The following is a 14,821-nucleotide window of genomic DNA, read 5'->3' on the forward strand; positions in this document are numbered from 1 at the left end:
TAGGGTCCAGTGTTTGAAGGTTGCCAATGTCTTTGTTTATAAGTTCCAGGATAATACATTCCATGGCCTTGCAGATCAGGTTCATCAGACTGATGGGGCAGTAGTTCCCGGGATCCAAGGTGGATCCCTCCTTGCGGAGTGGAATAACTGTAGCTGTGCACCACACAGTGGGCAAGAAGCCTGAGGTGTGTTAAACATGACACTTAGGTGAGGTGCCTGTTCATTTTGTAGTTCATGTAGTACACAGCCCGGGATGTCATCTGGTCTCATGGATGCTGTATTCTTAGCTTTGGAGAGTGTGTTTTTTACCTGTGTGGCCGTTATTACCGGAATTTGGCAATCTTCATGTATTGAGATGGGCCATTTAGTGGGTGAGAGGGGGTGAAGTTGGCACTGAATCGATCTGCCAGGATATTGGCAATATCCTTGGGATCAGTATATTTAATAATATTCTGTTGTAGCTCAGAGCAGATCTGAGCCTTGCCATTTAGATTCTTGACATAGTTATAGAATGCCTTGTGGTTGTCTTTAGAATCTTTGGCAATTTTATTTTTGTAACTAGCTTTGGAGGATTTTACGAGGGATCTCAGCTTCTTACTGAGGCTGGTAAGGGAGTTTTTTGCATCCTGGGATTTTCCTCTTTTCTGCAACAGTTTCTTCCTTTTGTTGTAAAGTTTGTTTATGACTGGGGACCACCAGACTAGCTTCATATTTTTGGAGGAGAGCAGCTTGGTTCTATTTGAGATGGCACGATTCATGCATGAGTGAATGTGCTTGTACAGTGCCTTAGTATAGGACTCAGCAGTTGAACTTTCAGTTACCGTCTGCATGGGTGTCATGAAGTTTGTCACTTCTGACTTGAGTAGCATGAAGTTGGCTTTGCAGAAGTTTTTTATGGAGGTTTCCTTACTGGGGCGTGGGGGTGTAATGTGGATGTTAAGGGTGATTAGCTTATGGTCTGACCTGACCAACGAGGGGCTGACCATAGGTGTAGAGCATCGCTTTCCCATGTTGGTAATGACCAGGTCTAGGATACTGGAGCCCCTGGTGGGACAATGGATTAGTTGATCCAGGGTGTTGGAATTTATGAATTCCAAGAACCATTGAGCAAAGGTGTTTGTACACGAGTAGTTTTCCCAGTTAATGGCGGGGTAGTTGAAGTCACCCAGTATTAGGGTGTTTGGTTGTATCTTAATATTTTCCAGTATGTTTAGAAAGGTGTAGTGAGAATCTTGGGGCATGGTGGTGGATCTGTAGCAAGTTACAATTAGGATTGCAGTCTTACCTAGTGTTAGTTGCACCTGGTGAATTTCAGACGCATTGTGTTGGGCAACTAGCCTGGTGCTGTGAATATCCTTGGTGAATATGGACACTCCTCCACCTTTAGTGTTTCGGTCTTGGTTTTGTGGCCGAAAAGTGTGGTAAGAATTGTAGCCTGGTATTGCAGGGATGCTCTCTGGAGCCTTGAACCAGGTCTCAGTCACTGCACAGATATTGATGTTCTCCATTTTTAGGAGTGCCTCGAGAGAGTGCATTTTGAGGTTTAGACTTCTAGCATTGAGTAGCATTACCTTCAGAGTTTGCATGCTTGTACCTGTTACGGTGGTGGATTTGTCCTTTGAACTTTGCCTAAAACAGGCACTATAGGGGTGGCAAGAGCCTTAGCCAGTAACCTGAATCCCAGGGGTGACAGGTGCAGACCATCTCTGGCAAAGCATCATGGTCTGTCGATCATGTCGTCCCAGGCAGACAGATACTGGATCTCCTTTGAATGACACCAGAAGCTTAGCCAATTGTTGAAGTCAATCATTTTGTCCTTATATTGTGGTATCATTCTCGGCGAAGGCAGGATGCTACTCAGGGCTATGGTCATACCTGCTTGAGCCACATGATCCATGAGCTCTTTCATGTCTCTTTTCATGTAGTCCAGGGAGGTATGTCTCAAGTCATTCACTCCAACATGGACAATGACAGAGTCATACTAGTACTTGTTGTGGAGTGACTTGAGTGTATGTGTTATGTGGTGGATCATGGCACCCGACAGGCTGACTGTAATTTTCTCCTTGTTCAGCCTAGTGAGTGGGACATCAGTGTGCCATGACTATAGAGTCACCTATGACTAAAGTGTTAGGTACGTTGTCTTGCCTTAGGGGCTGTTGCAGTCTGGCACACTGGTGTTGTAAGCTATGTGGCACTTTGGTCGTGATTGGTGTTTGCTTGCATTTCAGCTTCAGAGGTCCTTGTTGCTTGGGCAGGTTAATGTTAAGGGCCTCCGCATATGTGGATTTAGTGTTGCTATGTGGGTGCTGGTGGTGTTGGTTTAGAAGGGCTATGTGTTGCTTGAGGTGTAGTGCAGGTGTTAACCTTCTCCTTTTGACTGTCTAACTACATCTTGGGTGGAGAGAGCTTTGCTTCCAGTTTGGCTATGTAAGTGCATCTCTCACAGGTTGTAGTGCTTTGTGGTAGGTGGAGAGGGTTGTCTGTGTACATGAGACAATTACTGCATTTCCCCAGTATGCCCAGATTCACCAGGTGGACAGAAGAAATCACCGGAAGCTGACCCTTGGACATGCCTGGTTTGGTGCTTTTTTACAGGAGCTGTTTTCTCTTACCTTAGCAAGCTACTTTGCAATTATAGGCTGTTTAGTGCCTATGATTAATTTCTCCTTATTAACAAGAAGAGTTGAGTGCTTGTATCAGTTTAAGGCTTCCTATTGCTGTCCAGTAGGTATTAGAGCAAGTGCTAGTCACATGGCTGCTTAAAGGTAAGATGAAAACAAATTGTTTATCCTAAACACTGCAGTGTGCACTAGAGAAGCTAGATGTGAAAGTAGGTAACTTAAGTTTTACCTGTCTAAAAAGTTAAGTTTTAGTGGGGAGTCACTATTTTTAAAACAGCAAGATAGATTGAAAGGGGGTGGTCACTTTTGTATTCTAGTACTATGGAATACAGTAGGATGGCCAATAAATTTAAATAGTTGAAGGGGAGTGATTTTACAAAATGATAATTTTGTGCTTACTCACAAAAGCCAGTGAAAGCAGAGAGGAAATGAGATATATGGTCAAATTAACATAAGAGGCAGGCAACTAGAAAGACAGTGGTATTTAAGAACAGAATAGTAACAGGGTGGGTGGGTGTGAAAACATTTCTGCCTGACTCACAAGAGACAGAGCTCTGGTCTCTTTTGAAATTTTAATATGCAGTTAAAAGCAGACTACAAGTAAAACACAAGGCAAAGAAAACAAATCACAGTATTCAAGATATAAAAAGGCAATAAAGTAATACAAAATACAACAAATAAAAAGCAAACTAACCTTTCATTCACAGCAAAGTGTAGCAGAGTCTGGGTGAGCCTTTCCTAGTAAAGCTCTGAAATGTTTTATTTTACCCCTTCAATAGAAGGTTTAATTCCTAGCTCCACCCCCTCAGTTCACAAATGATTAACCTTAAGTGACCTCTTCTATCTTATGTATGAGTCCTTAATTGATCAGTTCTAATTTCTGACTGACTCACAAGAGACAGAGCTGTGGTCTCTTTTGAAGTTTTAATATGCAGTTAAAAGCAGACTACAAGTAAAACACAAAGTAAAGAAAACAAATCACAGTTTTCAAAATATAAAAAGGCAATAAAGTAATACAAAATACAACAAATAAAAAGCAAACTAACCTTTCCTTCACAGCAAAGTGTAGCAGAGTCTGGGTGAGGCTTTCCTAGTGAAAAAAATGTGGAAACCCTGTTGCCTGCAATGAGCTCTAACTGGAGCTAGACACTTTTTGAACACTCATGGTGCAGTGGACAGAGAACTAATAATGGGATCCAGACAAACAAATACTTAAGAAACGCCTGAAGTCTGGATGAATAGGGATGTGATGATAAGCATCTTTTAAGTCTAGTGTTGCCAGGAAACATGAAAGAGGAAGAAGAGGTACTAGGTTGTGAAGTGATATCATTTTGAATTTAGGCACTATCCCAAACAGGTTCAGGAAAGAAATATCCAGAAATGGTCTCTAAGCATTTTCTTTCTTTGGCACATGGTTCATCCATGAATAAAAACCCTTTTCCACCTGGGAAGGAAGTACTGCTTCTATCACAGCTTGGGACAACATGTGATGAAGAACCGGATGAAACAAAAGAGTCTGATCTGGAGGATGAGATGTTTACCTTGTAGATACAAAGTAAAGGGTGTGATTCTCATCTTTCGAGGGTAAATTGGTTATGCTTAAAATGGCTTACAAGGGCAGCTAGCTCAGTACTAGTCTATGAACCTATGAACAGTCTGTGGGACCATTAGTCTGTTCCATGGTCAAGTCAAAAATTGTGCCTCTTTCCCATGAAAGGCAATCAGCCATTGTTAAAGCACTACCAGTCCACAAAAATTAATTTTTTGATAGAAAAAGTCAGTAAAAAGCAATTTAAAACACTATGCCAGCCCCTCAAAAGTAAAATAAACACAATTTTTCCACAGAAAAAAAATGTTTTCAGTTACTTTCCACCACTTTTAAACTGACAGAAAGACGATATATATCTATATTTATCTATACATCTATATGTCTGTCTATATATACATGCGTGCACAAGCACGCACACACACACACACACACACACACACACACACACAGACACACATATATAAATAAGTGTGTATGTATATATATATATATATATATATATATATATATACACACACAAACACACACACACACACATACACACACACACACATACACACACACACATATATATATTATATATATATATATATACACACACACACACACACACACACACACACACACACACATATATATACATATATATATATATATATATATATATATACACACACACATATATATATATATATATATATGTGTGTGTGTGTGTGTGTGTGTGTATATATATATATATATATATATATATATATATATATATATATATATATATACATATACATATATATATATATATATATATATATATATATATATGGGTCCTGGTCTTATTATTGAAAGTAGGTTTTATTGACACGTACATGATCGAACTTACTTTTGCAAAAGTCCATTTTGTTGAAAATGCACTTTTGCTGAAAGGTAACTAAGCAAACCAGTTGTTTGCATGTAGATTTAGTTGTACATCAACATGTACTGTTGATTGTACAACTAAGCAAATTGTTGCTTAGATCGCGGTACATCGAGGATAAGGGAATATTCCCTTTTCCCCACTGTAGTGCGATCTCAGAGTGAGAATATTAAAGTAGGAGGGGTGTGGGGGCATAACCCCCCACATGGGGGTGCAGGGGGGACTTGCCCCCCTGCATAAATGTGAGTACTGTTTTATTTTTTTTAGTTTTTTGGCGTGTTGTTTTGTTTTTTGTTTTTTTTTTGAAAAGTGCATTTTCGATAAAATGCACTTTCACAAAAGTGAGTTTGATCTTGTACGTTTCGAATAAATGTTCTTTTGATGGATCAAGATAGATCCATATATATATATATATATATATATATATATATATATATATATATGTATAAATACATATATATATATATATATATATGTGTAAGTATATCTACATATATATATATATATATATATGTGTGTGTGTGTGTGTGTGTGTGTATATACATATACACATATACAGTATATATATATATATATATATATATATATATATATACACACACACACACACACACACACACACACACACACACACACACACACACACACACACACACACACACACACACACACACACAGATAGATATACATATACATGTACATAAATGTGTGTAAATATTGATTACCTAAAAAAGGACTGCGGTACTAATGACTACTCCATTATGAAGGGGATAGAATTCAGCAGGAGGGGGAAGAAGCGAGGGCATTTTAAAGTGGATGGACATAGATTATAAATATCTATTATTATGACAAGTATTACATTTACATTTCCCAGTCTGTCCACTTCACACTTAAGGAGATAGCCCTCAGCTATATGTCTTGAATGACAATGTAGAAAAATGCCACAGGCAATGGTGGCTTAAATGAAGACCTAGACCTTAAGATCATATCCAGCTGATAGCGTCTTGCAAAAGTATATGATGAAATCAACTTCAAAAGTTTCTAAATTTTGCCTACTGACAGGTTTGTAAAGACAGGATCTTTAAAAGAGGTCTCAGCATGACAGCATCTCTTAGAAATCTTTACTTTATAAGATACTAGGGGACAGGAGATAAAGTCTTGGTGGAAATTAGAATTAGGTGCTGAATCTTCCCTCATAGTGCAAAAAATGGTATCCTTTTCAAAGATGCCAGACAGAAACCGAAGAATATTTTCCATGCATTCCAAATAGGATTCTCCCTTAAACCACTGGAATATCTAGAGACGATTTGGTGCCAACTCCTATTGTGACAAGGACCAAAGCCGCAAACTGGGAGATGATGGGGTGGAGCCAAAAGTAGAAGGTACCTCCCTGGATCTAACAGCCTAGGTGGTTGTCTTGGAATCATTTCCAAAACCAAAAACTCAGTTTCCATTGTCAACACTGTTGGCAGAAATATATAGACTCCATCATCGGTATTGTCCCCACTGAAGCTGAAGTCAAGTCCGTGGTGACATGGTTTGATGCAAAAGGCACATCCTGTACCAAGGATGGCTTTAGCAAAAAAGGATCAAATGCTGAAGACAACAATACCATAAACTGGACCAAGAGGATATGTGTCATTGCCACAACTGAGACATCACTGCTGGTGAATTTGTGCCTCTAGATCTTAGGCATTGAGGGATTCAGTGTCAAGGTCATGGGTACTGAGGGAGTACTCCCTGATGGATAAAGAAGCATTGGTGCCAAGGGGGATGGCAGGGGAGCCACATTTCACTCTGAGTCATCCACTGCTGAAACAGGTCCATGGATAAGATGTGAAGGGTATCAGTCCCTAAAGTTTCCCAAAATACAAAAGGGGAGAAGTTATCTCAGTTTGGGTATTCACTAAGGCTCTCATCATCCGGTTCTTGTCTAAGTGTGCCAAGGATCTCCATAGTGCTCTAGTCAACTTCCTAGACATGACAGAAGAAGAGATAATTCCCACTTTGAGGACAAGCTACCATTTCTCATTCTCAGAGTGGGTCTGGAGACAACACAGAACTCTATCCTGGAGTCTTTGAGATGTAGGACTTGTCTAGTTTGTGGTGAGCTGTCATAGATGGAGAAGATTCCATTCTTGCTGTCTTCAGTGAAGGGGAGGAGCTGCTGAGTTCCTTCTCTTGTCTTTCATGGATCTTTTTTTATCTCGTTCCCTTTTCCCTCCCACAGTATAAGACCCATGAAAATAAAACTATTCTTTCACTCATGTAAGGTATGGTGACCATAGTTTTTCAAATGTCATAATGTGTCTACAGGTGATCAACTACCAGACACACAATACAAATATGATGTGCATCTTGGTAGCTGGAATTTGTAATCATACCTACTGCACTTACAGAAACCTGAGACCTTGTCTGTTTTCACTAAACTCACTATCACACTAACCAGAAAATCAGTTTGACATTCAATAAAACAACATTATTTCCCATAAACTGACTAGAAAGTATCACACAACACAGAAAAATGTAAGGAAACAGTATCACAACACTAAGAATTCCCTACAAAAAAAAAAAGTACTCAAGAACAAGAGAGGGAAAAACACACTAATTTATAAAACAACTGCACAAAGCAAAACACCAACTGGAACAATTACACTATTATTAAATAATATTACCAAAAAGGGTACTTATTACTCACAACAACTTTGGAACAACATACTCATGCTAAGAGTTCACTCATTGATGAGTTGATAAGTTCATAGGTTCATAGGCATGTACTAGGTTAATGGCCCTGGAGCCTTTACAAGCCTAGCCCATAGGATTACCCTGGCATCATGCCACCCGACCTTAGTTCTCAGTGCTTCTGTCCAGTAGAGTCACTGGAGTGATCCTAGGGGTGAATTTTCTATTTTCCATCCACACATCAAGATTTCTCTTGAAGAGGGCCAGTGAGGTGCTCTGCTTGACATGTATGGGACGTCTGTTCCATAGCATGGGCAGTCTCTGGGTTATAAACTTGTCCCTCCTGCATGTTCTGTTAATTGTGGTAATGAAATGTAGCTCCAACTCCACCAAGCACAAATAAATCAAAGCTCCAGAAGTGAAAAAATGCTTTAATAAGCACAGTTACGACCACTCCACCACAAAGCCAGGAACTGTGAAATACAAACAGGAACACTAAACACAATAACGTATCCAATGTAACGTTTTCGTCACCAACTTCCTCAGTTGTATCAGCCATGTTTCGAAATTGGTGTTTTTATATGACATTTGAATTTCATCACAATTCCGTTGACCAATCATTTTGTGCACCTTATTACAACTAATTATAAAATAAAACATGAAATTCAAAAAACCTTTTCAATGTTAAAATTGAATTTTCCTAATAACATAGAACATTCCATATTTCCCAACATATATTATAAAAGATGTTTAAAAACTTTTTAAAAAAACTTTAAAAACATTTTTAATGCAACTGTGGTAATGAGGTTGAGGTGTCTGGAGCATGTAGTGTGGAGGGATTGGGATTTCTTTAGATGTAGCATTTCTAACAGAGCAGGGTCAGACATGGTTTTGTAAGTCAAGCAGAGATTGCCTCTAAGTAGGCAATATGAGACAGAGAATAGTTGGAGCTTTTTGAATATGCCCATATAGGACAAATGTTTAAGGCCTAGGATCCTCTTTGTGAGGTACTTTTGCTGCGTCTCCAGTTATTGCAGGTTTTTAGTGAGGTACATGTCAAATGGGGCATTGTACTCAATGACTGGCCTAATGAGGGAAGAGTAGAGGGAGACAATGACCTCTTTCTTCCTGGATGCAAAACCCTTAGTAATGAGATGTGTCACACAGAAGGACTTTCTGACCACAGTGGCAATGTGGTGGTCAGAAGAGTGGTTGTTTTCAACCTGTGTTCCCAGATCTCTTATAACACCTTCTGTGTTCAGTGGACTACCATCGATGTGGTAATTCATGGCAACTGGGTTTTAACCAAAGGGGATAATGACACATTTTTTTATGGCATTGAGCTTAAGGCCATTGTTCTGACACCACTCGTTGGTCTCATTGAGGCATTTCTGTAGGATGTCAACATCACTTGGGGAGTTAATAATAGCTCCCAACTTGCAGTCATCTGTGAACTTTGTCAGCCAGAGTCCCCTCGTGTTGGTCTGGACTTTAGAGAAGTAGATACCAAACAGGAGAGGACACAGGACCAAACCCTGTGGGACTCCACTTGTGACTGGTCAGCAGTCTGACTTGGAGTCAGCTACTTTCACACTGTGGGTTCTACCTGTGAGCCAGTTTGCAATCCACCCAGTGATATAGGGGTTGATGACAAGCTTAGTGAGTTTTTCTGTGATTCCTGAGTGGGGAATGATATCAAAGCCCTTGACCAGATCAAGGTAGGCTGTATGAGCCACCTTGCCTTCAACCACAGCTCTGGTGACTGACTTAAAGAAGATGACCAAGTTGAGCAGGCATGATCTACACTTCACAAAATCAAACTGTGTAGGATCCAGAGTTTGGAGATTCCCTGTATCCTTGTTTATTAGGTCCATGATGATGTGTTCCATAGCTTTGCATATCAGACTTGTCAGGCTAAAGGGGTGATAGTTCCCAGGGTCTGTAGTCACTCCTCCTTTGTGGAGAGGGATGACTGTAACAGCGCACCATTCGGTAGAGACAAAGCCTGAGGTGAGGCTGTGATTGAACAGGGCACACCGATGAGGTGCCAGTTCACTCTGTAGTTCATGTAGAACACAGCCAGGGATATTGTCAGGTCCCATAGAAGCTGTATTCTTGGCCTTGGACAGTGCTGTTTTAACCTGTGCAGCAGTAATACTGGGTGCCTGGGAATCTAGTGGTATTGTGACTGGTCCTTTGGGGGGGGGAGTTGGCACAATCTGTTGGCCAGTATATTGCCAGTATAATGCCAGTATCTTTTGGCTCAGTATAGGAGGTACCATTGTGTAGTAGCTCAGAGCAAATCTAGGTATTGCCGTGGAGATTCTTTGTATAACTATAGAAGACCTTGTGGTTGTCTTTACTATCTGCTGTAATTCTGTTTTCATAACTAGCTTTAGAGGATTTGATGAGGGATCTCAACTTTTTGTTGAAGCTGACAAGGGAGTTTTTCCAGTCTTGGGACTTCACCTTATTTTGCATCAGTTTCCTCCTTCCGTTGTAGAGCTTGTTTATGGCATGGGACCACCAGATTGGCTTCCTTTTTTTGGAGGTAAGCATGTTGGTTCTATTGGGTATGGCAAGATCCATGCATTTGTGTACGAGTTCGTACAGTGCATTGGTGTATGATTCGGCAGTCATGCAACTATTCTCCAGTTGCATGGGTGCCGTGAAGTTAGTTTTTAGGAGCCCAAAGTTAGCTTTGGAGAAGTTTTTTATGGTGGCTACCTTTGCGGGGGGGGGGGGGATTTCCAAGGAATTAGTTTGTGGTCAGATCTAACCAGGGTGGTGTTGACTATTGGTGTAGAGCAATGGTCGCCCATGTTAGTAATGACCAGGTCAAGGATGTTGCTACCTCTAATGGGGGTAAGAACAAGAAGGTCCATGGCATTGGAATTAATGAATTCCAGGAATAGTTGGGCAAGTGTACTGGTACATGAGTAGTTTTCCCAGTTAATGGAGGGGTAGTTGAAGTCGCCCAGTATGAGAATGTTAGGTTGGACCCTGATATTCTCCAGGGTGCTTAGGAACATGGAGTGTGAGTCGTGGGTCATGGTTGGTGACCTATAGCAGGCTCTGACCTGAATCACTGTCTTACCCAGTGTTAGCTGCACCTGAAGTATTTCAGATGTATTATGTTAGGTCACCAGTGGTGTGCGCATCCTTTATGAATATGGAAACACCACCATCTTTGGTGCTTCAGTCCAAGTTCTGGGGCTGAAAAGTGTGGAATGAGTTATAGCCTGGTAGTGCAGGGGTGCCTTCTGCTGCCTTGAACCGGGTCTCTGTTATGGCACAAATGTCGATGTTCTCCATTTTAAGGAGTCCTTCGAGCAAGTTCATTTTGAGATTTAGACTTTTGGCATTGAGCAGCATGACCCTCAAATTGCATTTGTTTGTAGCTATTACGGTAGTAATTTGGTCTTTGGAATACCACCTAAAAAGGCACTATAGGGGTGGCAAGAGCCTTGGCCAGTATCTGGAAGCCCAGGGGTGACAGATGCAGACCATAACTGGCAAAGCATCGAGGTCTGTCAGTCATGTCATCCCAGGCAGATACTGGATCCCCTTAAAATGACATTTCAAAAAAGTAAAAAGACTAGCATAGAATGGCACCAGAAAATACTTCAATAAAAGTATTCTTAAAAAAAAACCCTGGTTTTCAGCTGAATGAATACAAAGCCTTCATCAGTGTGAAAAAATAACAAATTAAGAAATACTTTAAATACAAAAAGAAAAAGACATGTGATCAGTTAAAGATGCTCATTAAGTCCTGGTTTAAAGAGACCTCCCAATTTAACAATCCATTTTTTCTCCATAGTGTTTAACAAATTGTGCCAACCCAATTTGTTAATCCTCAGTCTCATGATTTTATCAATAATATTAAAATTAAAATATGCATTTTTGTGTGACAGGTTATGTTTATAAAGAGCATTGGTTTCTTTGTGGTGTTTTTTCTCACTAAGATGTTCAGATATTCTGAATTTCAAAAGTCTGGAAGTATGAAGGACAACCCACATATCGTAGCAGTCTTAAAAATCTTGGTAAAGTGTTGTTTACTTTAGAAACCCAGCTAAAGGAACGAAAGAAAAATAAGTTCCTTAGGGATTTAGGGGACTATAACAAAGGAGACCCCTTTAATTTTGGTAAGGAAAAACATGTCCGATTTACTCCACACAACAGGACACCTTTCAAAAGGAAACGCACCAAATCCATTTTAAAAAAGGGGTATACACCAAACACAGACACATCAGGTGAGGAATCATCCTCAGGTTTAGAGACAGATTCAATGAGCGCCACAGGCTCCCCTGCTATGAAAAGAAGGAACTCTACTGCCCTACAGGATTTACACCTAGGAGGAGGGGGGGGCAGGAAACATCGTGGAAGTAGACAATATGGAGAGTTTGCTCCAAATGTTTGTACACAAGGAACAAATGTAAATATAACCAATATTTCTACTCACACCCTCACTGCTTCAGATGTTGAAATCCTAAATAAAGGTCTATCATTCATACCTGTTTTTCTTGTTTCTGAAGAAAATTTTTTTAATGATATTCTTTCATTTTGCAGGAATCTTAATTTAAAATTATTTTTTCAGGAACAGACAATCTCAAAGATCACTGGTGACTTTAAATATCACAAGTCTTCTTTTATACCCCCTATGAATCAGAATGCGTCCTTATTTCAAAATGCCATCATCAAGGATCTTCACTTTCAGTTTAAGAAACACAATCCCTTGGATAACAATATATCCAAAACATCTATGGACAATATCATTAAATTAGCCAACAACCATGAATTAGTCATAATTGGAGCCGATAAGTTTGGAGCTGTAATTATACAGGATAGATACTAGTACGGCAAAGAAGCCAATAGACAGTTGTCTGCTGCACGCTACTACACTCATCTTAGTATTGACCCCACCCCCTTCTTTAAACACAAAATTGATGAATTCCTTTCTTTAGCAGTAGAAGAGGGCATTATTAGTAACAACACTAAAATACAACTAACAATAACCAACCCATGTCCACAATATATATATTTTCTGCCGAAAATACACAAAGATCTAAAGAATCTTCCTGGCAGACTCATTGTCTCTGGTAGAAATTCACTCACTGAACCTCTGTCCCTTTTTCTAACCAAATATTTGCAACCACTCCTCAAATGTGTCAGAGCACGTATCAGGGACACCACAGAATTTCTTCAGATTATTTCTGAAGTACAATTAGAACCAGACTGGTTGTTGTGTACATTAGACGTTACATCTATTTATACCAATATCCCACATTGGGCAGGGTTAGAAGCCTTAGAATATTGGTTAAATAGAACAGAAATGTACAAACCTGGTTTCAATACTTTGTTACTGTGCTTGACCGAACATGTGCTCACAAAGAACATCTTTTTTTATCGGGACAATTGCTTCTTACAAATAAAAGGTACAGCTATGGGAGCATCTTTTGCACCAATATATGCCGATTTATTTATGGCTTATATTGAAGAACAGATTATTTATGATAACTCCCATAACTTATACATAGAAGAAATGGATATCTGGAGAAGATGCTTGGATGATTGCTGGTTGGTGTGGAGATCGTATACGGAATACCTTTTGGAATTTATCACATATTTAAATGAGAACAAATGGGGAATTTAATTCACGGTCAACTATGTCAAAAACAAAATTATTTTTTTGGATGTTTTGGTTTCTCGAGCACCTGACCATACATTGACCATTGATGTTTACCAGAAATTTCCCCAAAACAATTTGCTTCTCCATGCCACCAGCTTTCATCCACCTCACATTTGTAAGAATATCCCTAAATCTCAATTTATGAGAATAAAACGCATTTGTTCCGATAACAACACCTATAAACATTTTGGGGATGATTTAGTACTTAGATTCAAGGACAGAGATTACAAAATGGGTCAAGTCATACATACAAAACATGTGGTTGATAACATGGAGCGAGATAACCTTCTTCTTTATAAAGAAAAGGTCGACAGAGGGGGTGGGCCACCAAGACTAATTACCACCTATGGACGTAACACCAAGGCATTAATGAATATTGTTCAACAACATTGGAATATTTTGACATGTGATACTAGACTGAGTAAATTGTTGGGTGACAGATGTCTTTTCTCATTCTGTAGAGGCAAAAATCTTGCTGCAATCTTTAACGTTTTCAAACATGGGCAATCTCCCAATACTAAATCAACTGAAACCACTTTGTCAGGTGAGCCTCTAATTGGTTGCCATCCTTGTGGCCATTGTGTCCATTGTTCCAGGCTATTGAAAACCAAATGTTTTAGCAGTCAAAACACACCTCAAGTCTACGACATTAGATTTTTTGCCATTTGCACTTCCGATTGGGTGATTACCTAGCTAATTGTAACTGCTCAGCTTTCTACATAAGTCAAACTTCCAGACCTCTGAAATTCAGACTATCTGAACATCTTAGTGTGATAAAACACCACAAAGAAACCAATGCCCTTTATAAGCATACCCTATCACACAAAAATGCATATTTTAATTTTACTATTATTGATAAAATCATGAGACCCAGGATTAACAAATTGGGTTGGCACAATTTGTTAAACAGTATGTTGAAATCAGTCATTTTGTGCTCGTACTATGGTATCATTCTGGGTTATGGTATGATGCTGCTGAGGGCTAGGGTCATACCTGCCTGGGCTACATAATCTGAGAGCTCCTCCATGTCTCTTTTCATGTAGTCCAGGGAGCTATGTCACAGGTCATTCACACCCACATGCACAATGGCATAGTCATATTTATACCTGTTGTTGAGGGACCTGAGTGCATGCGTTATTTGGCGGATCCTGGTGCCTGACAGGCAGCTGACTGTTACTTTCTCCTTATTCAGCCTAGTGAGTGGGACATCAGTGTGCCTCACTATTGAGTCACCTATGACAAGTGTGTTTGGCATACTGTTTTGCCTTAGGGGCTTTGGTTGAGTGGCACACTGTTTATGAGAGTTATGTGTCTCATGATTAGTGTTGTGTTGTGGTGGTCGAGTGCATTTCTGCCTTGGAGGTCTCTGC

Source organism: Protopterus annectens, chromosome 2.part1 (genome assembly GCF_019279795.1).
Source record: "Protopterus annectens isolate FY-2018-M chromosome 2.part1, PAN1.0, whole genome shotgun sequence".
Classification (NCBI taxonomy): Eukaryota; Metazoa; Chordata; order Ceratodontiformes; family Protopteridae; genus Protopterus; species Protopterus annectens.